Source organism: Talpa occidentalis, unplaced genomic scaffold (assembly GCF_014898055.3).
Source record: "Talpa occidentalis isolate TD23 unplaced genomic scaffold, MPIMG_talOcc4v2.1 talOcc4.4, whole genome shotgun sequence".
In the NCBI taxonomy this organism is placed as follows: Eukaryota; Metazoa; Chordata; class Mammalia; order Eulipotyphla; family Talpidae; genus Talpa; species Talpa occidentalis.
This window is the reverse complement of record NW_023604295.1, coordinates 84,050,434-84,075,749: the sequence shown is the minus strand read 5'-3', so window position 1 is coordinate 84,075,749 and position 25,316 is coordinate 84,050,434.

Sequence of the window (25,316 nt, the reverse complement as noted above, 5' to 3'; positions counted from 1 at the left end):
GGTTTGTCTATTTTATTTATTTTTTTCAATGAAACAATTTTTTGTTTCATTGATTTTTTTTTAATTTTTATATTGTTTATTTCTGCTTTGATTTTTTATTATTTCCCTCCTACTGCCTTTCAGGGTTTGTTGTTGTTGTTGTTGTTCTTTTTTGAGATGAGATTATATTTTTTCTTTGAGTTCTTTCATGTTTCTTGATGTAAGACTTACTGCTATATATTTTCCTCTTATTACTGCTTTTGCTGTGTTGCATACATTCTGGAATGTGGTGTCCTCATTTTCATTTGACTCAAAGTATTTTTTAATTGCTTCTTTGATATCCTCTTTAATCCAATGGTCTCTCATTAGTGTATCAATTTCCATGAAGTGGATCAGTTTTTTGCTTTCTTTACATGATTCATTTCTAGTTTTATGTCTTTAAGATCAGAGAAAATCAGTTGGAATGATTTCAATCTTAATGTATCTGTTGATATTTATCTTGTGGCCCAATATGTGATCAATTCTTGACAGTGGTCTGTGCGCACTTGAGAAAAATGTGTAATTGGATTTTTTTGGGTGCAGCGTCCTTTTGATGTCTGTTAAGAACATGAGGCTTAGGCCTTTATTTAGGACTCCACTGTCCTTGTTTATTTTTTGTCTCATTGCTCTTTTCAGTGGTGAGAGTGGGGTGTTGAAGTTTCTTACTATGTATGCATTTTCACTATGTCCATTTTCAGAGCAGATAATATTTATCTTATATATTTTGGTGTGCCTTCATTTGGAGAGTATATATTGATGAGTATTATATCTTCATGATGTATCGTCCCCTTGATCGTAACATAGTGGCAGTGTCTATTTTTATGTTTTTAGTTTGAAGTCTATTTCATATGATATATGCATAGCTGTTCCTGCCTTCCTTTTTTGGTTCATTTGCTTGTAGGATTTGTTTCCCAACATTTTACTTTCAGTCTACATTTAGACTTTGTAGTCAAATGTGTTTCCTGGAGACTGCAGAACGTTGGATTTTATTTTTTAATTCAGGCTGCTACTCTGTGTCTTTTATTGATGAGTTTAGTCCATTCACATTGAAAATTAATATTGATACATTGGTGTCTGCATTTGCCATTTTGTTTGTCTTTTTGTGATTTTATTCCTTGCCTCATTCTGCTCTGTTTATTAATCCCTCTGTTGGTTTTGGCTGTAGGACTTCTTGTAGTGTTTTTTGGAGTGGGGGTTAATTAGTAATGAATTCTGGAGATTCTGTTTGAGAAGGTCTTATTTTTCCTTCTTAGAAGAAGGATAGATCTGTGGGGTATTCTTGGCTGGCACTTGCTGACTTGGATTTTGTTGAATATGTCACCCCATTTTCTTCTTGCCTCTAGTGTTTCTTTGGAGAAGTCTGACGCCATCTTGGTTGGTTTTCCTTATGGCTATGTGTTTCTTTTCCCTCACAGGCTTCATTATTTTTCCCTTATCTTTGACTCTTAGAAGCTTTTCTATTATGTGCCTTGCTGTAGTTTTTCTTTCACTGTGGTAATTTCATGTTCTTCTAGCTTCCTGTATGTCTACTTTTATCTCCTTCTTCATGATTGGGAAAATCTCTTCAATTATCTCTTTGAATAGTTTCTCAGTCTTTAGTTTCTTTCCTCACCTTTTGGGATTCTTGTAACTCTTATATTTCCTTTCCTCATGGTGTCAGGTAGTTCTCAAAGTGTTTCTCCATTCTTTTTCCTTTACACTTATCTTTCCTTTTCTTTTTTGGTTCTTTTTATATCAGTACTTTGAAAGTACTGATTTCTTCTTCCATTTCACCAATTCTGTTTTTGTTGCTTTTCCCAGAGTTCTTTAGCACCTCAATTAGTCTTTTAATCTCCTTCATTTCCTTCTTTAAGAACTCAATTTCATTCTTCAGTGCAGCATTAATTATATTTCTCATATCATTATTTTCCTTTTCATTTTCTTTATGCTTTTGTTTTTGTTTTTGTTTTTTAATCATGACAATTTTAAATTATCTATCTGGAAGAGAGAGAAGCTCTTCTATGTCATTGTTGTTGATTCTGGCAGCTGATTTTCTTTTTGTGGTGTGTCCTTCCCCTGAGGATTTGCTTGGTTATTTGTATTTTTCTTTCTACTTATTGTTTATTTTCTAATTTGTTCTATATGTTGGGCCACTGTGCCACAGCTAATGGATGGGCATCTCTTTGGGGTGCTCTTTCTGGGATGTTGGGAACTGGTAACCAGACTGAGTCTGGCACTGTTATGTCAGACTCCACTAGGGTAATGATGCTGTAGATATATTGATTGTCACTGTCCCTGATTATCCCCTCTCTTTGTATTTACTCAGTTCCAGAAGGGGTTCATAAGGACCCCTGGTTTCCAACCACCCTACAGACAGGCCCATACTTTCCTGGGACAAATATTTCACCTTGATGGCAGAGCCCTACCTGTCTCTATTCAGTTCTATCTCTGCAATACTTTATCTGTAATTGTTGTATGATTGTTTTACAACTCTACATGAAAATTAAAAAACAGAAACTTTACAGAAAAATAAACTATCACTAAAGCAAAAATTCACCCTGCAGAATGAGAAAACAGTTTTGCACATCATCCATCTGATAAGTAGTTGATGTCCACTATCTATAAATAGCTCATTTTGCTGAACAGAAAGAAGATATATAACTTGATCAAAATGTATGCAGAAAAGATAACTTTGCACTGTTTCAAAGAAGACATATAGATGGCCAACAGAAACATAAAATGCTCATCATCACTTAACCATTCAGAAAATTCACATCAAAACCACTGATAAACCACTTCACACCTGTGAAAATGACATGTATTAGAAAGACCAGAAACAGCAAGTGTTGACAAGGATTTGCAGATAAAGGAACATGTGTGCACTGTTAATTGGAATGTTGACTAATCCATTCCCTCTGAAAAACAGTAGGGGTATTTTTTTAGAATGTTAAAAATGAGTCTCCTATTATATCTAGCTATTTCATTTTGATGTTTCTATACAAAGAATTCAAAAACACTAATTTGAAGTAATACATGAATTTTTATGTTTATTGCAAAGCTTTACAATAATCAAACTACATGAAAAAAAGTGCCTAAAATAGATAGATGTATTAGAAAGAAATCATGTATGTATACAATGGAATAATACTCAATTATTCCATAAAGATATTTGTCTTTGCACACATTTGTTATCAACACATTTGATAGAACTGGATGGGATTAAGCTCAGTAAAAAATTCAAAAAGACAAAGACAAATGCCAGATAGTGTCACAAATAAGTGGACATAGAGGAACAAAAAAAGATCACATGAAACCAAACATAACAAATTTTGGAAATCTGAATGTAGATCTGAAGTTAGCATAAAGGGAATGGAAGAAAGTAGAACAAAGTGTGGAGGGATCAGAATGAACTCTGGTGGAAATCTATGGGCGTCATAGTGGTTAGTGTGGTGTGGTAATAACACCAAAAGATGGTGATCTTATAGATTTAAATCACATACAATGTTGGAAACCAACGTCACCTCAATATAAATGCATTATTTTTTAAAAATAATAATAAATATATGTTACACTGAAAAGTAATATAAAAATAAAAATCCAATTTTACTCTCAATTTTAATAATTTCATATTTTGTTTTATAATAATATATTAACCTATAAAGGGAAATTAATTCATTTTTAGGAAAAATAAAGTATTAATATGCCCATTAAAAATCATCACTTTCCTACAGACACACTCAATTATTTTATTTTCTTTAATTATTTGCCTCAATAACTAGTCCTTTTTCTGTGTAAATGTTTTGCTTTCCTTGAGATATGACTCCACAGATGAAAGTGATTTAGAGAAACAAATTAGTCATGTTGACTAATGCTTCTTTAAATTTAAAAGTTTCAATATGCTCTTTCTTGTTGCTTTCCATGAATCATATTATATTTTCTTTGTTTATTATCCTATTCCACTCTAAATCCCATATCTTTTCACAAAGCAAAATTCAAAGTATATGCAAATTATAAGTTTTATATCTCATCTTGATGCAACACATGACCTGAACTGACCTAAATTAATCTGGAAGCAAAATCGAACTGAAATTGATATATACTTATTTATCGCTCTCTCTCTTTTTTTTTTAATAAAGTTAGTGTGAGTATTCACATATTTCCTTACTGAACTATTAAAATTTTGATTACAGGGTGTTATTTAAGGTGTCTTTGGAATTTATCTCATTATAAATTAAAAAAGTATAAATTATAAAAGTATATATCACAGATTTATCTATTTTTAAACCTAAAAAGCTCATGTTTTCTAACTAAATGGTGTTAAATTAATTGGATAAGAAATCCATACCTCTGCATTATATTTTTTGCATATGGATAAGAAATCCATACCTCTGCAAAATATATATATTTTCCTCTGCATTATATTATAACTCTATGAAGGAAACAATGACTCTTACATATAAGCTCTATATTACCTCTTATTTAGTCTAAGGACACATATAATTAAAAACAAGATTTAATTCCACCTGTGGAAAAAGAAAAGAGACACCCCTCCTATTCTTAGCACATTTTCTAGATAAAATTTATGTCAGGTATATCCCCTTAAAAAGTATATATGAGATTCTTTTTAAAAACAAACAAAAAAACAGGGCCTCCCCGGTGGCTCAGTGGTTGAGTGCTGGGCTGCGAAGCTGCCCGCAGCCTCTGCAGCTTTGGTTCAATCCCCGGCTGCCGGGAGGGTCCCACATGGCGCGCACATCTCTCCTGCAGACCACTACTCACCCTCATCAGTGTATATTGTCAGTCTGCCTGTTCTGTTCTCCGCTCTGGCTCTGGTGAATTCTCTTACCCTCCCGCGCGTCTGCCTATACCCAGTGCTTGTATAAATTAATTAATTAAAAAAAAAAAATAAAGCCAGCAACAGTCTTATCAGGCTTAACACCCAGAAATGTCTTCCTGAAATATCCAGGCAACTCTTCTCTGATGCAATCATCAAGAAAAATAACATCCTAATATTCTGATTCTATCTTCTAACTTCACTGTGCATCTCACTTTAAGTTGTGAGGTAATTTCTTGTCATAACAAGTATATAACATTTTCACCCACCTCAAGGAACTAGAAAAAGAAGGAAAAAAATTAAAAGACAATAGTAGAAAGGAAATAACAAATAGAGCAGAAATAAACTGAATAAAAATCAAAACCAACACTCCAAAAGATTAATAAAACCAAACACTGTTTTTTTTTAATTTATTTGTTTATGCATACAAAAACTTGGGTACAAGCAAGAGGTGTTGGGGGTGAGAGGATTGACCAGAGACCAAGTGGGAAGCAGAACAGATTGATTGAAATACACCACTGAGGGCAGCAGCAGGGGTGTCAGGAGAGGTCTGCTACACCATGTGGGTAGCTCCCTGGCAGTCAGGGGATCGAACTGGTGGTGCAGAGGCTGCAGATAGCTTCACAGTGGTGTGCTTAACCCATTGCGCCTCCAGGGAAGAGGTCTGCTGTGCCATTTGGGTAGCTTTCTGGCTGGGGATCAAACTCATGCTGCAGAAGCTACAGATTGCTTCATAGGTTGTGTTTTAAGCTCTTGTGCCACCAGTGAGGCCCTGTTTGTTTGTTTGTTAATAAGTAAAACAACCTAAGCTCTATTTAGATTAACTAAGAAAATATGGGAGATAATCAAATAAATTAAAAAATGAAAGAATTTACAGCAGTTTATAGAAATTCAGAGAGTAGTAAGAGGACCCTAAAAACATCTGTAAGGCAATAATAAGTTCAATAAACTAGAACAGATGGACAAATTCTTAGACTTATACAACCATCTGAGAATGAACAGGGAAGAAACAGAAAACCTATCAACAGAACATTCAAAAGGAAGGCAAATTTTATAGTTATGTTGCCCTTTCTCATGAAGTCAGAAAATTCTAGAGTGTTTTAATTTTTAATTAAAAAAATAGTTTATTTCCTTCTCCACTGGGGTTATTTGTATGTGTTCACATTAAATTACTGTGAGTCATTCTTCCTCTTAATTCTACTCTCCAACTTTCTCATGATTTTTTTTCATCTCCTGTATTTCTCTTTTGAAATCCTGTAACTATATTTTTTATTTAATTTTGAAATGAATTTTCTGTCTTCAGTTCATTCACTTCATTTCTAAGGATATTTGTCTGTTTTTCCCATTCCTTTGAATTTATGTATCATTCTAATTCCAAATTCTTCATCTGACAGGGAGAACATAGATTCCATGTCTACGACTTGGTGTTCTGGAGATTTCTTCTCTGTATTCTACTATTTGCTTAGAGACTTACATGGCCATTTGTTAGGTTTTTCTCTCTGTCCACAATTAGCTTTGAAATTAATTTGTTTTATGAGGGGTTTCCTCTGGACATGGCTTCTCCAACCTCGCTGAACAGGATTCTCACCTTTCTGGGCAAATTGCTGGAATGGTCTCTTGAGAGATCATCTTGAAAATGGAGCAAGATGATTTAAAAATAGCATTCTACTTTAAAGTTGCCATAAGACTGAGTAATAATTTCAAGCTTAATGATTGCAACTATTGTTTATATGTGTGATCCTCTGTAACCAAAGGTTGAGGAAATATTCATTTAATGTTGTTACTCTAGAGTGACTAAGCCCAATAAAGTTATATAATGAGGATAATTGGTCTAAATGCAGAAATATAATATCTTAGGCACTAGACACATGCGGTTATTGAGAATTTGAAATATTAGCTATAGTGTATCAGGGGCTAAAATTTTATTTAATTTAGTTTTTGACTAATTTAAATTTAAATAGCTATATGTGGCTAGCATCTAGAATAATGGGCGTCATTAGACTAGAAAAAAATGATAAATTCTCCCTTTCAATAATCCATTTAAATGATCAAGATTTTGGGATTGTTCATAGATATAACTTGATTTTCTGCTCCAAAACTCCTAGGAGTGTGAATTGCTAACTAAAAGGAATTGTTGCTTAAGTCCCTTATTTCTCTTTCAATAAGACACAATACAATCCCTTGCTAATTCTGAGGTTTATATAGTTCAGTAATTACCTAAATTTTATGTCTATGGCAAATTTCATGTAACTGTGCTCTGAAGCTTTTTAACACTCACAGGAAGAAAAATTAACAAATTAAATTTTGCTGAGCTTTTTCTTAAAGGGTGTGTGTGTGTGTGTGTGTGTGTGTGTGTGTGTGTGTGTGTGTGGTGGGGGAGAGAATGACCCTCTTACCCTAATCAGTTAAACAATAAAATCTTAGGTGGATGTTGAACAATGACTCTATATTACTAAGTATAGCTCTTGGCATCCAATCAGGTAATTTAGCTTACATACTTTCATATATTAGGTCAGTCTTCAACCAACCTGATTTAATTTGACTGAAGGAAGACACTCAGACAGGGGATTCTGAAATAGCTTAAGCAACCAAAATTTAAATTTTACTATTATCTGCATTTTTAAAGTGTGTTCATTATTTGTCTTGTGGGCAGATATGAATAGCTATTTACAATACTGGAAGGTCTGTATGATCAAGCTTCAATTTTCCAGTCTGTGTTATCAGGCAAAAACTTGATTAAACACATTTAATCACCCCACAACAATGACCCTTAAAAATCAGTACTGAGAATTTGGAAAAACAAGAAAAGAAAATGCTAAACGATGAGCATTCTTGCTCCTTTTTTTTTTTTTATAGATTTATCTATTTATTATACAAGATCTGGGGTACAGGCCAGAGGCGCAGGAGGGTAAGAGGATTCACCAGATACAGAGCAGGGAACAGAACAGGCAGACGGACCGAAATACACCGCTGAGGGGAGCAGCGGGCGAGACAGGAGAGGTCTGCTTCGCCATGTGGGATTCTCGCCAGCCGGCTGGGATCGAACCTGAACTGCAGAGGCTGCGGACAGCCTCACAGCGAAGTGCCCAACCTTCGTGCCACTGAGGAGGCCCAAGATGGGCATTTTTTATGGAAAAAATCCTAAGGTACCTAAATATGTTAATACTGAATCAGCGTTACAACATTTAACTTGACAAATTCAACAGGAACAGCAGTACAAAATCTTTACTGTGGATGTTCAAAATCATAAGAATTATTTATGCTTGGTCTGTATTGTAACACATTAGCTAATCATATGGTTTTAAAAATATACAGATCCTTTTTTCCCTAAAAGATAATTTCAACATTGAGTTATATTACAAATTAAAATAAAATATGCATTGGGGCCTCCATGGTGGCACAAAGGGTTAAGATGTAGCACTATGAAGCTATCCACAGCCACTGCAGCATGATTTCAATCCCCGGCCAGGGAGCTGACCTACATAGCTCAACAGACCTCTCCTGCCTTGCCCACTGCTCCCCTCAGCAGTGAATTTCAGTACATCTGCCTGTTCGGTTTCCCACCCTGTCTCTGGTGAATCCTCTCACCCACTGAATCTCTGGCCTGTACCCTAGTTCTTGTATGCATAAATAAATAAATGTCAAAAAAATTATAGTCCTTATGTGATAGCAGATTCCTCTTAAAGAAGTGAGGATCCAAAGGAATGGGACAAGGTGTTTGCATAGATATGGATTACTTGCATAAGATCTTCTTGTACAGAATCTCCCCATTTGTGACACCCTGTGAATTTTTTTTTCCTTGTCTGGAAGATCATTGTTCACATGGGAGATTATATTTGATGTTTGTAGAAAGGAAAGAGAAATTAGAATGCTCCTCTTGGGTCTGTATATTTTAAATAGATGCAACTCAAATATTCCTATGTCAATGTGTTATATTTTGGGATAGCATATTGTGCCACATTTCAAAGATTGTTTTTATTATTATTGTTGTTGTAATGAAGTGCCATTATTTTTCATCTTTGTTAATTTTGGGAGTATAGGACTTCTCCCCTCAACTTGTCACTGTGGCACTCCCACCGCCAAAGTATCCATATTCCTCCACTATAATCCACTGTGTTCCCAGTTTTCACTCCCACTCTCCCTACCCCTCCCCCATGCCTAAGATCTATGTTCATCTTTCAAGCATTTATTTTAATATTTACCTTTGACAATTTGTTAGGTTTATTTTAATTTTTTCTACAATTGAAACCATGCATATTTATCTTCCCCTTCTGCCTTAAGATAATCCCTGCAGCTCCTTCCATATTGCCATAAATAGCATGAGTTAATCTTCTTTGATTTCCGAGTAGTATTCAATCGTGCAAAGATGATACTTCTTCTTCATCCACTCAAATTTTGGAACATTTAAGTTGTATCTAGGATTGGAATTGCTCACACTTTGTGCAGATCATTTTTTTTAAAGATTTATTTATTTATACAAGAGCTGGGGTACAGGCAAGAGTCATGAGAGAGTGAGAGGATTCACCAGAGGCAGAGAGGAGAGCAGAACAGGCAGACGGACCGAAAGCACTGCTGAGGGGAGCAGCGGGCAAGACAGAAGAAGCCTGCCATGCCGTGTGGGTATCTCCCTGGCTATCCAGGAATTGAATCCGCGCTGCAGAGGCTGTGGAAAGCTTCACAGTGCAGCGCTCAACCTGCTGCATCACCGGGGAAGCCCAATGCAGATCAATTTTTAAACTTGTTATATTTTAATTATTTTTTTCACAAGTTTTTAACACTATCCAAATGATTAATATATAGGTTTGGCACCTATATAATTCTCTTTTTTAAGAGAGTTATATTTATTAAGGTAATGCTGATTTACAACACAGTATATGTCTTAGGGCTACAAGTTTACATCTTTACAAATGTATGTTATTTCACAACACTAACAACCAAAGCCCCTGGAATCCTCTAATGGATATCCCTCTCCCCTTTGCTTTTACCCCAGCACACTCCCCTTCTGGTAGTCTCAGTCACATTTCATTGTTTATCTGTCCCCAACTCCCTCCACCTAACTCCCCACTTGAGTGCCTCAGAACTATTGCAAGCCTTCAAGGTTTGTCTTTGTATGATATTTTGTTTGGTTTCTCTATACTCTGTATATAAGTGATACCATCTGTTATTTATATTTCTCGTCCTAATTTTTCCCATTCTGTATATATACCACTTATTGATCTATTCATGTGTTTTAGGGTATGTAAGTTGTTTCCAAGTATTTGGTTACAATACACTGGAGTGCAGAGATCCAATTGAATTAGAATTTTTGTGTTTTATGGGTACATACTTTCTACAGGAATTGCTGTGTCACATAACAGATCGATTTTTTGCATTTTGAGGAAGCCCGCACAGTTCCCCATAGAGGCTGGGCAATTTACATTTCCAGCAACAGTGTAAGGAATTTCCTTTTTCTCCATACACAACTCAGCACTTGTTTCTGTATTTAGTTTTGTTTTGATATGGTTGAATCTCATAGGTGTGAGGTGGTATCTCATTGAAGTTTTGATTTGCATTTCCTTGATGATCACTGAGGATGAGCATTTTATTTTATATGTGTATTGGACATTTGCGTATTTTCTATGAAGAAGTGCTTATTTAGCATGTCTTCATATTTTTTTAATTAGTTGTTTCTTTTATTTTAATTGATTGTATGACTTTTTTTGATCTTTGATATCAAGTCTTTGTCAGTTGTGGTATACACATATTTTATACCATTCAGTCAGGCTACTTGATTTTCGTTACTATTTTGCTATAGAGAAAAGTCAGTAGGATGAGGAGATAATAAAAATTCAGAGCATAAATAAATTTCATAAAAATTAAAATGGGGGTACAAAAGATCAAAAGAACTGAAACTGGTTCTTTGAAAAAAATAAATAAAATAGACAAAACTCTATCTAGGCTCACTAAGAAAAAGAGGGACCAAACACAAATAAATAGGGTCCAAAATGAAAGCGGCAATGTTACAACAGATTGCAGAAATACAGAGTGTAATCAGTGATTATTATTATCAATATTTATAGTCAAACAAGTTCAACAACCTACATAAGATGTATTGATTTTTGGATTTGCAAAATATTCAAGACTGGGCCTCCCAGTGGTACAACGGTTGAGCGCTGGGCTGCGAAGCTGCCCGCAGTCTTTGCAGCGCTAGTTCAATCCCTGGCCACTGGGCGAGGGTCCCACATGGCACACAGACCTCTCCTGCCATGCCCACTGCTCACCTCAGCAGTGTACTTCGTCAGTCTGTCTGTTCTGCTCCCTTCTCTGGCTCTGGTGAATTCTCTCACCCTCCCGCGCTTCTGACTGTACCATTGCTTGTATAAATCAGTAAATAAATCTTTTAAAAAAAATCAAGACTGAATAGAAAAGAAACAGAAAAGCTAACAAACCAATCATAAGAAAGGAAATTGAAATATTAATCAAAACTCTCCTAAAAAAACAAAAGTCCAAGACTAGATGTTTTTACCAACAAATTCTACAAAACTTTCATAGAACTATCATCTTCAGACTCTTCTCAAAAACTGAGAAGAAATAATTTTAAATAAATTTTATGAAGTCAACACCACACTAATAACAAAACCAAACAAAGGAAACAAAAAGAAAGGCAAATTGTAGACCAAAATCCCAAATGAAACCAGATACACAATAAATTCTTAGCAAAGCAAATCCACCAATGCCTTAAAATGATTATATATCATAACTAAATGGGATTAATTCGAGAAACACAAGGATGGTTCAACATCAAAAAACCAATGTTACTCACTGCATCAACTGAAAGAAAAAAATATATGATCATATAAATAGATACTGAGAAAGCATTTGATAAGATTTAGCATTGATTTATAATGGAAATCCCTAATAACGGGACAAATGAAACATATCTTAAGATAATAAAATCCACATATGACAAATCCACAAATAATATTCTCAAAGGTGAGGGGGCTGCAGGAGAAACAGGAGAGGTCTGCTGTGCCATGTGGGTTAGCTCCCTGGACAGGGTTTCTAACTCTGGCCACTGTAGCAATAGTATGATAGTGCTGAGACTTAACCCTTACACCACCAGGGAAGCCCCTGCATGTCATCTTTGATGAATTGGCTATTTTTTCTGCTGATATATTTCATTCTGCTGATATATTTCATTCAAGTCCCTGTTGTTTATATTCTTTGTTTCCCTTGCTTCTAGGGACAGATCCACAAAGATATTTCTGAAGTCTGTGGCATGTAGTATTTTGCCTATGTTTTCTATGTATTTTAACTTTGTAGGCCTTACATCCCAGTTTTTTTGTTGTTTTCAAATTGATTTAGATGTATGGTGTGAGATAATGTACTAATGTGATGACTATTTTCCCAACACAATTTAATGAAGAGGCTTTCTTGTTTTCCATGCTTATTTTTTGCCCCTTATGCTGTTATTTATAAATGTGTTGTTTTATTTCTGGCTCTCAATTGTATCACATCAGTCTGTGTGTCTTTGTTTGTTTGTTCTAGTATCATGTTATTTGAATTATTATGGCTTTAATATAGTTTGAAGACGGGGTATGTAATATTACCATTTCCCCTCATTTTAGTTAATAGAAACAATCTGTAAATTGTTTTGTGTAGGATAACCTTTCTGACAATGTCTGTACTTACAGTCCAGAACCAGGAAATTCATTTCCATTTCTTTGTTTCTTCTATTTTTTATAAGAATGTTTGGTTTTCCTTTTGTAGGCCCTTCACCTTCTTTTTTTTTTATTTGTAAACAATATTTGCTTCCCCCCACACCCTCAGACTAAGTCCCCATTGAATTTCCTTCCCCAAGGCACCCATGCACCATCAGCACAGTCCTCCATGCTCCTCCCTCCTTCCCTCTGATCCCTCTCCTCCTCCTCCCCTGCAGTATGTCTCAGATTCATAATTGTCTGTTTTTGCTTTGTTGTGTTTTTTACTGTTATTATTTTTTTACTCTATGTCTTATTTGGTTCCCCTATATTCCTATTATAAGTGAAATCATCAGATATTTTTCTTTTTCCTTCTGGCATATTTCACTGAACATAAGTCCTTCTAGCTCCATCCACGTTGCTGCAAATGGCATGAGTTTATCTTTTTTGATTGCTGAATAATATTCCATTGTGTATATGTACCACATCTTCTTGATCCAGTCATCTGTTTTTGGGCATTTGGGTTGTTTCCAGGTTTTACCTTTGTAAATAGTGCTGCAATAAATATAGGTGTACAGGTGTTCTTTTGAATCAATGTTTTTGTGTCCTTTGGGTAGATCCCTAGTAGTGGAATTGCCGGGTTGTATGGTAGCTCCATTTTTAGTAGACTGAGGAACCTCCAGACAGCTTTTTCACCTTCTTTTTAATTTTATTCTCAGGTATTTATTGTTTGTTGGCAAGAGATTGTTAGTAGGGTGACTTTCTTAATTTCTGTGCTTATTGTATGCATATATGAAAGAAACTGATTTTTGCATTGAATTTGTATTTTGCTGCTTTGCTGAACTGGTTTATTGTTTAATTATGTTTATGAAGTACTTGGTGTTCTCTGTTTATTATATCATCTGAAAATAACAATATTTGTAATTCTTCTTTCCAATTTGTATTATTTTTATAGTTTTCTCTTGCCTAATTGCTCTTCCTAGGAATTCTAATATTGTGTTGAAGTGGCGAGAGTGGGCATCCTTGTTTTGTACCAGATCTTAGAGGAATGTCTATAATTTCACCACTGAGAATGTTACCTACTGTGGGTTTGTAATGTATGGTTTTTGTTATCATATTACTGTTTTATTAATCCCCTAAAATTGAATTTTTATCATAAAAAGATATTGGATCTTCTCAAAGGATTTCTTATCATCTATTGATATCATCATTTGGCTTTTATTTTTCTTTTTGTTGATGTGGTTCATTACATTGATTTATAATCTTTTTCATGCATTGTTGGATTTGCTTTGCTAAGCTTTTATTGAAGACTTTTGCATCTGTTTGTATTAGGGAGATTGGTTTGCAGTTTACCTTTATTTGATGTTGCCTTTGGTTTTGGTACTAGCATTATATTGGTCTCATCAAATGTGATTGAAAGTATTCATTCTTTCTCAAGTTTTGAAAGATTTTAAGTAAGATAGGTATTCATATTTCTTTGAAAGTTTTAAAAGAATGTGCTTGTGGAACTATCTGTCCCTGTTCATTTTTAACTTTGGGAGAGTTTTGATTACTGTTTCAATTTCCTTGCTTGTGTTTGTTTGTTCAGGTTTCCTATATCTTTACTATTTAATCTTGAAAGATTGTGTAATTGTAAGAGTTTGTCTATATCATGGGGATTGCTTAACATGTTTGCAAATAAAGGTTCGTAGGAATCCCTTATTGTCCTCTTAATCTGCAGCCTGTGATAATTTATAATCTTCTATTTTGATCCCATCTGAATTTATTTATTTATTTATTTATTTATTTATTTATTTATTTATTTATTTAGTAAGGCTATCTACAGGTTTGATATTTTGTTTATTTTTTTTCCAAAGAACCACTCTATTTTTCATTGATCTTTTTTGCCTTTTTAAAAATCTATTTCATGGTCTCCCCACCCCCCATGGCAGGCAGCAGGTTGAGCCCCCACTGTGAAGCTGTCCCCTGCCTCTGTAGCACTGGTTCCATTCCTGGCCACCAGGGAGAACCCCACATGGCGGCAGACCTCTCCAGCCTCGCCTGCTGCTCCCCTCAGCAGTGTCTTAGGTTTGTTTGCCTGTTCTGGTCCCCACTCTGCCTCGGGTGAATCTTTTCACCCTCCCACGCCTCTGGTCTGTACCCAAGTTCTTGTATAAATAAATCTTTCAAAAATATATTTCATTTATTTCCTTTTTAATTTGTATTATGTCAATCTAACTGCCTTTGGATTTTTTTTTTGTTCTTCTTTTTCATGTTCCTGGACATAAGCAAGGAGGTTGTTTATTTGGGCTCTTTCTTGTTTCTTGATATTGACCTTTATTGCTACACTTGCCTCTTGGTACAGATCTTGCTGTGTCACATAGGTTTTGGTAGGTTGTGGCCTAATCATCACTTGCCTCAAGGTGTTTTTTAATATCTTGCTTGATTTTCTCATTAACTCAGTGGATTTTCAATAGTGTTCTGTTCAGTCTTCATATTAGATTACTTCCTTACTTTTTATATAGTCAATTTCTAATTTTATGCATTATGATCAGAAAAGGTACATAGTATGATTCAATTTCAAGAATTTGTTTATACAGTTTTATGACCCAGTATGTGATAAGTTCTGGGGAATGACGCAAATTTACATGAGAAAAATATGCATTTGCCTTTTTTTTGGGGGGGGGTACAGTGCCCTGTGAATACTTACTAAACCCCTGTGGCCTGTTTCTTTGTTTAGGAAAATGGGGCATTATTTATTGTCTCATTGATCTTTAGATTGCTGAGAGAGTGGACTGCTGAGATTTTCAAACACATATGTATTTGATACAATGATAGTAAGTAATTTGGTAAGTAATTTGGTAATGATAGTAAGTAATTTGGTGTGTTTTCATTGGGTGACGATACATAGATGAGTATATATTTACTATATGTATTGTTCATCCCTGTCCTTTTTTTTTGTTTTAAGTTTGAGTTTTGTTTTTTATTTTATTTTATTTTTAAAATAATAAATTTTATATTTATATTCCCCCATACAACTGCACATGCCCCATTCTGACCCCAATCCCTCCCCTCCCGGCCCCCACCCCCCAAAAGTGTCTCTTGTTCATAGTTTTTGTTGATTTTGATTTTCACTTTCTTATAGTTATTCATTTTCCTGATCCCTTATTTAAGTTTTCTAGATTCCTGCTATGAGTGAGACCATCCGGTATTTTTCTTTTTCTTTTTGGCTTATTTCGCTGAGCATGATCCCTTCCAGCGCCATCCATGTTGCTGCAAATTGCATGTGTTTATCTTTTTTGAATGCTGAGTAATATTCCATGGTGTATATGTACCACATCTTCTTGATCCAGTCATCTATTTTGGGGCATTTGGGCTGTTTCCAAAGCTTAGCTATTGTAAATAGTGCTGCTATAAACATAGGGGTGCAGGTGTTCTTTGGAATTGATGTTTCTGTGTCCTTTGGGTAAATACCTAGGAGTGGAATTGCTGGATCATATGGAAGCTCTATGTTTAGTAGGTCCAGAAATCTCCACACAGCTCTCCATAGTGGTTGGACAAGTTTGCATTCCCACCAACAGTGCAGGAAAGTTCCTTTTTCTCCACAACCTCGCCAACATTTGTTGTTGCTAGTTTTTTTTTAATATGTGCCATTCTCACTGGTGTAAGATGGTATCTCATGGTAGTTTTGATTTGCATTTCCCTGATTACAAGAGATGTTGAACATTTTTTCATATGTCTGTTGGCCATTTGCATTTCCTCTTCAGAAGTTTCTTTTTAGCTCTTCTGCCCGTTTTTTTACTGGGTTATTTTCTTTGTTGTTGTTGAGTCTCATCAGCTCCTTGCAGCTTTTTGTGATCAGTCCTTTATCATTAGTGTTGGGTGCAAAAATGTTCTCCCAGTTGGTGGGGTTTCTCTTTGTTTTTGTTATTGTCTCTTTTGCTGTGCAGAAGCTCTTTAATTTGATGTAGTCCCAGCTGTTTATCTTTGCCTTCACTATCACTGCTTTGGGTGATGTGTCTATAAGATGCCTTTGATATGCAAATCACGTAGTGTTTCACCTATATTTCCTTCTATGTATTTTATGGTTTCAGGTCTTATGTCTAGTTCTTTAATCCATTTTGAGTTGATTTTTGTGTATGGTGTGAGGCAGTGGTCAAGCTTCATTCTTTTGCATGTAGCGACCCAGTTTTCCCAGCACCATTTATTGAACAAACTTTCTTTGCTCCAATGCATAGTCTTTGCTCCTTTGTCAAAGATTAGTTGACCATAAATCTGTGGGTTTATTTCTGGATTTTCTATTTGATTCCATTGGTCTGTATCTGTTCTTGTTCCAACACCATGCAGTTTTGATGATTATGGCTTTGTAGTATAGTTTGAAATCTGGGAGTGTGATGCCTCCATTTCCTTCTTTTTTGTTCAGGAGAGCTTTGGCTATTCGGGGTTTTTTGTGATTCCATATGAATTTCATCAATAATTGTTCTATTTCTTTGAAGAATGACATTGAAATTTTGATTGGAATAGCATTGAATCTGTATATTGCTTTTGGTAGGATGGCCATTTTAATAATATTTATTCTTCCAATCCATGAGCAGGGGATGTCTTTCCATTTCTTTGTGTCTTCTATTTCTTTTAACAGTGTTTTATAATTTTCTTTATATAGGTCCTTTACCTCTTTTGTTAGATTTATTCCCAAATATTTGATTTTTTTTGTTTCGATAATAAAAGGGATGTTTTTTTTTTATTTCTTCTTCTTCAGATTTATTGTTTGTGTATAGGAAGGCTACTGACTTTTGCGTGTTGATTTTGTATCCTGCCACTTTACTGAATTGATTGATAATTTGAATTAGTTTTTCTGTGGAGTTTTTGGGGTTCTCTATGTATATTATCATATCATCTGCAAATAGTGATAGTTTGACTTCTTCTTTTCCTATTTGGATTCCTTGTATGTCTTTCTCTTGTCTATTGCTCTGGCTAGGACTTCCAGTATTATATTGAAAAGCAGTGGTGAGAGTGGACATCATTGTCTTGTTCCAGATCTTAATGGAATTGCTTTCAGCTTTTCACCATTGAGGATGATACTGGCTGTTGGCTTGTCATAGATGGCCTTTATGATGTTGAGGTATGTTCCTTGTATCCCAAGAATTTCAAGGGCTTTTATCATGAATGGGTGTTGCACTTTGTTGAAAGCTTTCTCAGCATCTATTGATATTATCATATGGTTTTTATATTTCTTTTTGTTGATGTGTTGGATAACGTTGATTGATTTTCGGATGTTAAACCATCCTTGTGTCCCTGGAATGAATCCTACTTGGTCGTGGTGAATTATCTTATGGATACGTTGTTGGATTCTGATAGCTAAAATTTAATTGAGGATTTTTGCATCAGTGTTCATTAGGGAGATTGGCCTGTAGTTTTCCTTTTTTGTGTTGTCCTTATTCGGTTTTGGTATTAGTGTAATGTTGGCTTCATAGAACGTGTTTGGTATTGTCCCTTCCTTCTCAATTTTTTGGAAGAGTTTGTGAAGGATAGGCACTAATTCGACTCTGAATGTTTGGTAGAATTCATTTGTAAATCCATCAGGTTCTGGGCTTTTGTTTTTGGGAAGGTTTTTGATTACCATTTCAATTTCGCTGCTTGTAATTGGTCTGTTTAGGTGTTCTATTTCTTCTTTATCTAGCTTTGGGTGATTGTAGAGTTGTAGGAATTTGTCCATCTCCTCTAGATTGTTGAACTTGTTTCCATATAACTGTTCATAGTAGTTACTGATTATTCTTTTGATTTCTGCTGTGTCCGTTGTGATTTCTCCTCTTTCATTTATTCATCCCTGTCCTTTTTTACCTTTTTTTTTAGCTGAATGTCTATTCCAGCTGATAGCTTGCCTTCCTTAGTGTGCCATTCTCTTGTAGAATAGTTTTCCAACCCTTTACTTTCAGACTATATTTATTCTTGGAAATTATAAATTATTTCCTGAAGACAGTAGGAAGTAAGGTTCTGTTTCTTTATCCAATTACTAATAGATTCTCTGTGTCCTTTTATTGGTGAGTTAAATCCATTGACATTCAGATTACTATTGATATATGAAAGTCTGTTACTTCCATTTTGTCCATACTTTTGTGATTATACTTAATCTTCAATTCATTTCTTTATGGTATTTTTTCTTCAGTTTAAATATAAATACATTCTAATATATCTTGTAGAGACTGAGAAATAAGGACTTTCTCAGTAGCTGAAGGAGAACTTTTCAGATTATTCTCTTTTTTTTTAAGATTTATTTATTCTTATGCAGGAACTGGGGTACGAGCCAGAGGCACAGGATTCACCAGAGACAGAGTGGGAAACAGAACAGGCAGACTGATAGAAATACACTCTTGAGGGGAGCAGCGGGCGAGACAGGAGAGGTCTGTCCCACCATGTGGGTTTCTCCCCAGCCGGCCATGAATTGAAACGGCTCTTCAGAGTCTGCAGACAGCTTTGCAGTGCTGCGCTCAACCCACTCTGTCACTGGGGAGGCTTTCAGATTATTCTTTTTCCTTTTAAGATTTTATTTATTTATACAAGCACTGGGTACAGTCAGAAGTGCGGGAGGGTGAGAGAATTCACCAGAGCCAGAGTGGAGAGCAGAGCAGGTAGACTGACGAAGTACACTGCTGAGGGGAGCAGCGCGTGTGGCAGGAGAAGTCTGCACGCCATGTGGGACCCTCACCCAGTGGCCGGGGATCAAACCAGCGCTGCAGAGGCTGTGGGTAGCTTCGCAACCCAGCGCTCAAATGCTGCACCACCGGGGAGGCCCCCCTCAGATTATTCTTGACTGGTAGCTCTGTTCTTAGAGTGTCGTAAATATGTTAATACTTATTTTTTTTTTCTTTTTGGCCTGTAGCATTTCTTCAGAGAAAATTTATGTTACTCCAATCAGGTTTCCTTTATAGGTTATCTGTTTCTTCCACCCAGTCAGCATCGTGTTTTTGTTTTTGTATCTTGGACTCTTGGGAATCTTACTACTATATGTCTTCTTTCATTTAGGCAGTAGGGAGGTATTTTTGCTTTCCATATTTTATATTTAGTTCATTCTTTAAGTTTGGGAAGTCTCCTATTATTTATTTAAATGATTTTTCTGTTCCCTTCTATCCATTATTATTCTGGGATAACCATGACACTAATATTTCTTTTCCTCATGGCATCCGATAACTCTCAAAGTGTTCCCTTTTTTTTTTTTTTTCCCTTTCTATGTCTCTTTCCTTTTCTATCTGAATTCTTTCCTTATTTTCATCTTCAGATTCCTGAAGTTTAAGTCTTCAATTTGGCCTATTCTACTTACATGAATTTCATCAGAATTTTTTATCCAATCCTTTGATATTCTTACTTCTGAAATTTATTTAAAGTTGCAGTGTTTTATGTTTTCTTACTTGATTGTGTTTCATGCCTTAATGGTTGGGTTCTGGATTTATTTTCTCTCTATGATATATTGTTTCTCTGCATGCTTTCTTGGCCATAGGCATTTTTCTTTATTCCCATTATTTGCTTTAAAATGTGTTCTATTGTGTGTGGGTCCTCTTTTCACACTATTCTGGGCATTTTCTTAGAGCTGGGAACTGCAACTGAAACCTTTTGTGTTCTGGGATTGTATTATGATGTCCCCCTACGTGCTTCCAGGCTTGGGTCCTATGGCTGGGTTGCTAGGAGGGCACTGTGCCAAGTGGCATGTCATTAGGAGCTCACAAAACCTTAGCATGGCAGTTCCAGGCCTGAATCCAGTGACTGCAGTGGTTGGGGATGTGTTATATTCCCAACCAAGGTGGTATATCCCTTGGACCTTACCCCTAAAAAAAAAGCAAGACTAAAACAAAAAACAGTCTGGGCTTGGGTTTGGTGGCCAGGATCTTTTACTTTTTTGCAGTTAGCAAGAAATATGGAAATAGACAAAATCAGTAGCTAAAACAAAATCCCAAAGGACACAGAAACATCAATTCCAAAAAGCACCTGCACCCCTATGTTTATAGCAGCACTGTTTACAATAGCTAAGCTTTGGAAACAACCCAAATGCCCAACAATAGATGACTGGATCAAGAAGATGTGGTACATATACACCATGGAATATTACTCAGCATTCAAAAAAAGATAAACACATGCGATTTGCAGCAATATGGATGGCGCTGGAAGGGATCATGCTCAGCGAAATAAGCCAGAAAGAAAAAGAAAAATACTGGATGGTCTCACTCATAGCAGGAATCTAGAAAACTTAAATAAGGGACCAGGAAAATGAATAACTATAAGAAAGTGAAAATCAAAATCAACAAACAACTATGAACCAGAGACACTCTATGGGGGGTGGGGGGCGGGGAGGGGAGGGATTGGGGTCAAAATAAAGGGGTTGCAATTGTATGGGGAATATAAAAATAAAATTTATTTTTTTAAAAAAAGAAATCACAATAGAATTTCAAATCTTTGTAACTTGCTATTTATTTTTCCAGCTTTTAATAATTTGTATTTTTTTCCATTGAGGTAATGTTAGTTTTCAACATTGTATATGGTTTGGGAGTAAAGGATCACATTGACTCAGATGTATGTTAGTTATCACACTGTAGTATAACATCAAAGAACACACAAACCTCCACAATTGCCCACTGAATCATTTCCTTCTTCCTGCTCCTTACCCCATCACCACCTTTGACAGTTTCTTTTCTGAAATCAGATTTCTAGCATTCATTTTGGTTTAGTGCCTTTGCTTTGTTTTTCTGCATGCCACATGAGTGAAGTTATTTGATATTTGTCTGTCTTCCTCTGAATTATTTTGCCTTCACTGATCTGCTCCTAAGCCATCCCTATTGTTGCAAATGACAAGGCCATCTTTTCTAATAACTGAGTTGAGTTCCATTGCTTACGAATATTACATGTTCCTTATCCACTCATCAGTTGATAGGTACGTAGATTGTCTCCAACTCTTGGCTATTGTAAATAATGCTGCAGTAATTATAGGGGTATTCATTCACTTCAAATTAGTGGTTTGTTGTTATGGTGGTTGTGGTAAATAACCAGCAGTGGGGTGACTAGCTCATATAGAACTTGTATTTTTAGTTTTTGAGGAATTTCCATAACAGTTTCCATAATAACAGTATAAATATACAATTGCATCAAGGGGGTCAAAGTTTCCCCTTCTCTCTAAATCTTATTCAATACTTGCTGTTTCTTTTATTATAGATAATATCTAGTCTCACAGTTTTGATGTGAAATTCCCTTGCTGTTTTTTTTTTTGTTTTGTTTTTGTTTTTTTTAGTACTGTTAGCACACACTTACATACAACACATATACAAATAATAAGCAAATGGATTAGAATACTCCAAAATTCTAAGTTTTTGTCCCTTTAAGGATAAATTCTTCTAATAGAGACAGAAAGAGTAGAAGTACCTGAGTGTGCCTTGCGGGACAATAATAATAATGAAAGTGACTTTTCTGACTACAGAGATATATTTTTCTTCTCTGAAGTTGCTGCTAAGTCTGACTTATTTTAGCAAAGCATCTGGGTGTCACCTACTCACTGTTTCCACTTATGCTTCCAATTTCTGCTGACTTCTGCTATCTGTTTCTTATGTTAGCATTTCTTTCCTTCCTCTTAACTCTTCCTAATTTTCCATTTCCCATGGCTCCACCTCTGTCCATACTCTTTATTTTTTAAATAATAAATTTTATTTTTATATTCCCCATACAATTGCAACCCCCCCATTCTGACCCCAATCCCTCCCCTCCCGTCCCCCACCCCCATATAGTGTCTCTGGTTCATAGTTGTTTGTTGATTTTGATTTTCACTTTCTTATAGTTATTCATTTTCCTGATCCCTTATTTAAGTTTTCTAGATTCCTGCTATGAGTGAGACCATCTGGTATTTTTCTTTTCTTTTTGGCTTATTTCACTGAGCATAATCCCTCCAGTGCCATCCATGTTGCTGCAAATTGCATGTGTTTATCTTTTTTGAATGCTGAGTAATATTCCATGGTATATATGTACCACATCTTCTTGATCCAGTCATCTATTTTTGGGCATTTGGGCTGTTTCCAAAGCTTAGCTATTGTAAATAGTGCTGCTATAAACATAGGGGTGCAGGTGTTCTTTGGAATTGATGTTTCTGTGTCCTTTGGGTAAATACCTAGGAGTGGAATGGCTGGATCATATGGAAGCTCTATGATTAGTAGGTCCAGAAATCTCCACACAGCTCTCCATAATGGTTGGACCAGTTTGCACTCCCACCAACAGTGCAGAAGAGTTCGTTTTTCTCCACACCCTCGCCAACATTTGTTGTTGCTAGTTATTTTAATATGTGCCATTCTCACTGGTGTAAGATGATATCTCATGGTAGTTTTGATTTGCATTTCCCTGATGACAAGAGATGTTGAACATTTTTTCATATGTCTGTTGGCCATTTGCATTTCCTCTTCAGAGAAGTTTCTTTTTAGCTCTTCTGCCCATTTTTTGACTGGGTTATTTTCTTTGTTGTTGTTGAGTCTCATCAGCTCTTTGCAGATTTTTGTGATCAGTCCTTTATCATTAGTATTGGGTGCAAAAATGTTCTCCCAGTTGGTGGGGTTTCTCTTTGTTTTTGTTATTGTCTCTTTTGCTGTGCAGAAGCTCTTAAATTTGATGTAGTCCCAGCTGTTTATCTTTGCCTTCACTATCACTGCTTTGGGTGATGTGTCTGTAAAGATGCCTTTGATGTGCAAATCACGTAGTGTCTCGCCTATATTTCCTTCTATATATTTTATGGTTTCAGGTCTTATGTCTAGTCCTTTAATCCATTTTTGAGTTGATTTTTGTGTATGGTGTGAGGTAGTGGTCAAGCTTCATTCTTTTGCATGTAGCGACCCAGTTTTCCCAGCACCATTTATTGAACAAATTTTCTTTGCTCCAATGCATAGTTTCTGCTCCTTTGTCAAAGATTAGTTGACCATAAATCTGTAGGTTTATTTGTGGATTTTCTATTTGACTCTATTGGTCTGTATGTCTGTTCTTGTTCCAATACCATGCAGTTTTAATGATTATGGCTTTGTAGTATAGTTTTAAGTCAGGGAGTGTGATGCCTCCATTCCCTTCTTTTTTTTTCAGGAGAGCTTTGGCTATTCGGGGTTTTTTGTGATTCCATATGAATTTCATCAATAATTGTTCTATTTCTTTGAAGAATGACATTGAAATTTTGATTGGAATAGCATTGAATCTGTATATTGCTTTCGGTAGCATGGCCATTTTAGTAATGTTTATTCTTCCAATCCATGAGCAGGGGATGTCTTTCCATTTCTTTGTGTCTTCTTCTATTTCTTTTAACAGTGTTTTATAGTTTTCTTTGTATAGGTCCTTTACCTCTTTTGTTAGATTTATTCCCAAATATTTGATTTTTTTGTTTCAATAATAAAAGGGTTGGTTTTTCTGATTTTTTTCTTCTTCAGATTTATTGTTTGTGTATAGGAAGGCTACTGACTTTTGAGTGTTGATTTTGTATCCTGCCACTTTACTGAATTGACTGATGAGTTGAATTAGTTATTCTGTGGAGTTTTTGGGGTTCTCTATGTATATTATCATATCATCTGCAAATAGTGATAGATTGACTTCTTCTTTTCCTATTTGGATTCCTTGTATATCTTTCTCTTGTCTTATTGCTCTGGCTAGGACTTCCAGTATTATATTGAAAAGCAGTGGTGAGAGTGGACATCCTTGTCTTGTTCCAGATCTTAATGGAATTGCTTTCAGCTTTTCACCATTGAGAAGGATACTGGCTGTTGGCTTGTCATAGATGGCCTTTATGATGTTGAGGTTATGTTCCTTGTATCCCAAGAATTTCAAGGGCTTTTATCATGAATGCGTGTTGCACTTTGTCAAAAGCTTTCTCAGCATCTATTGATATTATCATATGGTTTTTATATTTCTTTTTGTTGATGTGTTGGATAACGTTGATTGATTTTCAGATGTTAAACCATCCTTGTGTCCCTGGAATGAATCCTACTTGGTCGTGGTGAATTATCTTATGGATACATTGTTGGATTCTTATAGCTAAAATTTTATTGAGGATTTTTGCATCAGTGTTCATTAGGGAGATTGGCCTGTAGTTTTCCTTTTTTGTGTTGTCCTTGTTCAGTTTTGGTATTAGTGTAATGTTGTCTTCATAGAACGTGTTTGGTATTGTCCCTTCCTTCTCAATTTTTGGAAGAGTTTGTGAAGGATAGGCACTAATTCGACTCTGAATGTTTGGTAGAATTCATTTGTAAATCCATCATGTCCTGGGCTTTTGTTTTTGGGAAGGTTTTTGATTACCATTTCAATTTTGCTGCTTGTAATTGGTCTATTTAGGTGTTCTATTTCTTCTTTATCTAGCTTTGGGTGATTGTAGAGTTGTAGGAATTTGTCCATCTCCTCTAGATTGTTGAACTTGTTTCCATATAACTTTTCATAGTAGTTACTAATTATTCTTTTGATTCCTGCTGTGTCCGTTGTGATTTCTCCTCTTTCATTTGTGATCCTGTTTATTTGTGCTTTCTCCCTTTTTTCCTTTGTGAGCCTGGCTAGGGGTTTGTCTATTTTATTGATTTTTTTCAAAGAACCAGCTCTTGGTTTCATTGATCCTTTGGATTGTTTTTTTAGTTTCAATTTCATTTATTTCTGCTTTGGTTTTTATTATTTCTTTTCTTCTACTGGTTTTGGGGTTTTTTTGTTGTTCTTTTTCTAGATTTTTGAGCATCGAGATTAGGTTGTTTCTTTGAGTTCTTTCTTGTTTCTTGATGTGAGCTTCTATTGCTATATATTTTCCTCTTATTACTGATTTGGCTGCATCCCATACATTTAGGATA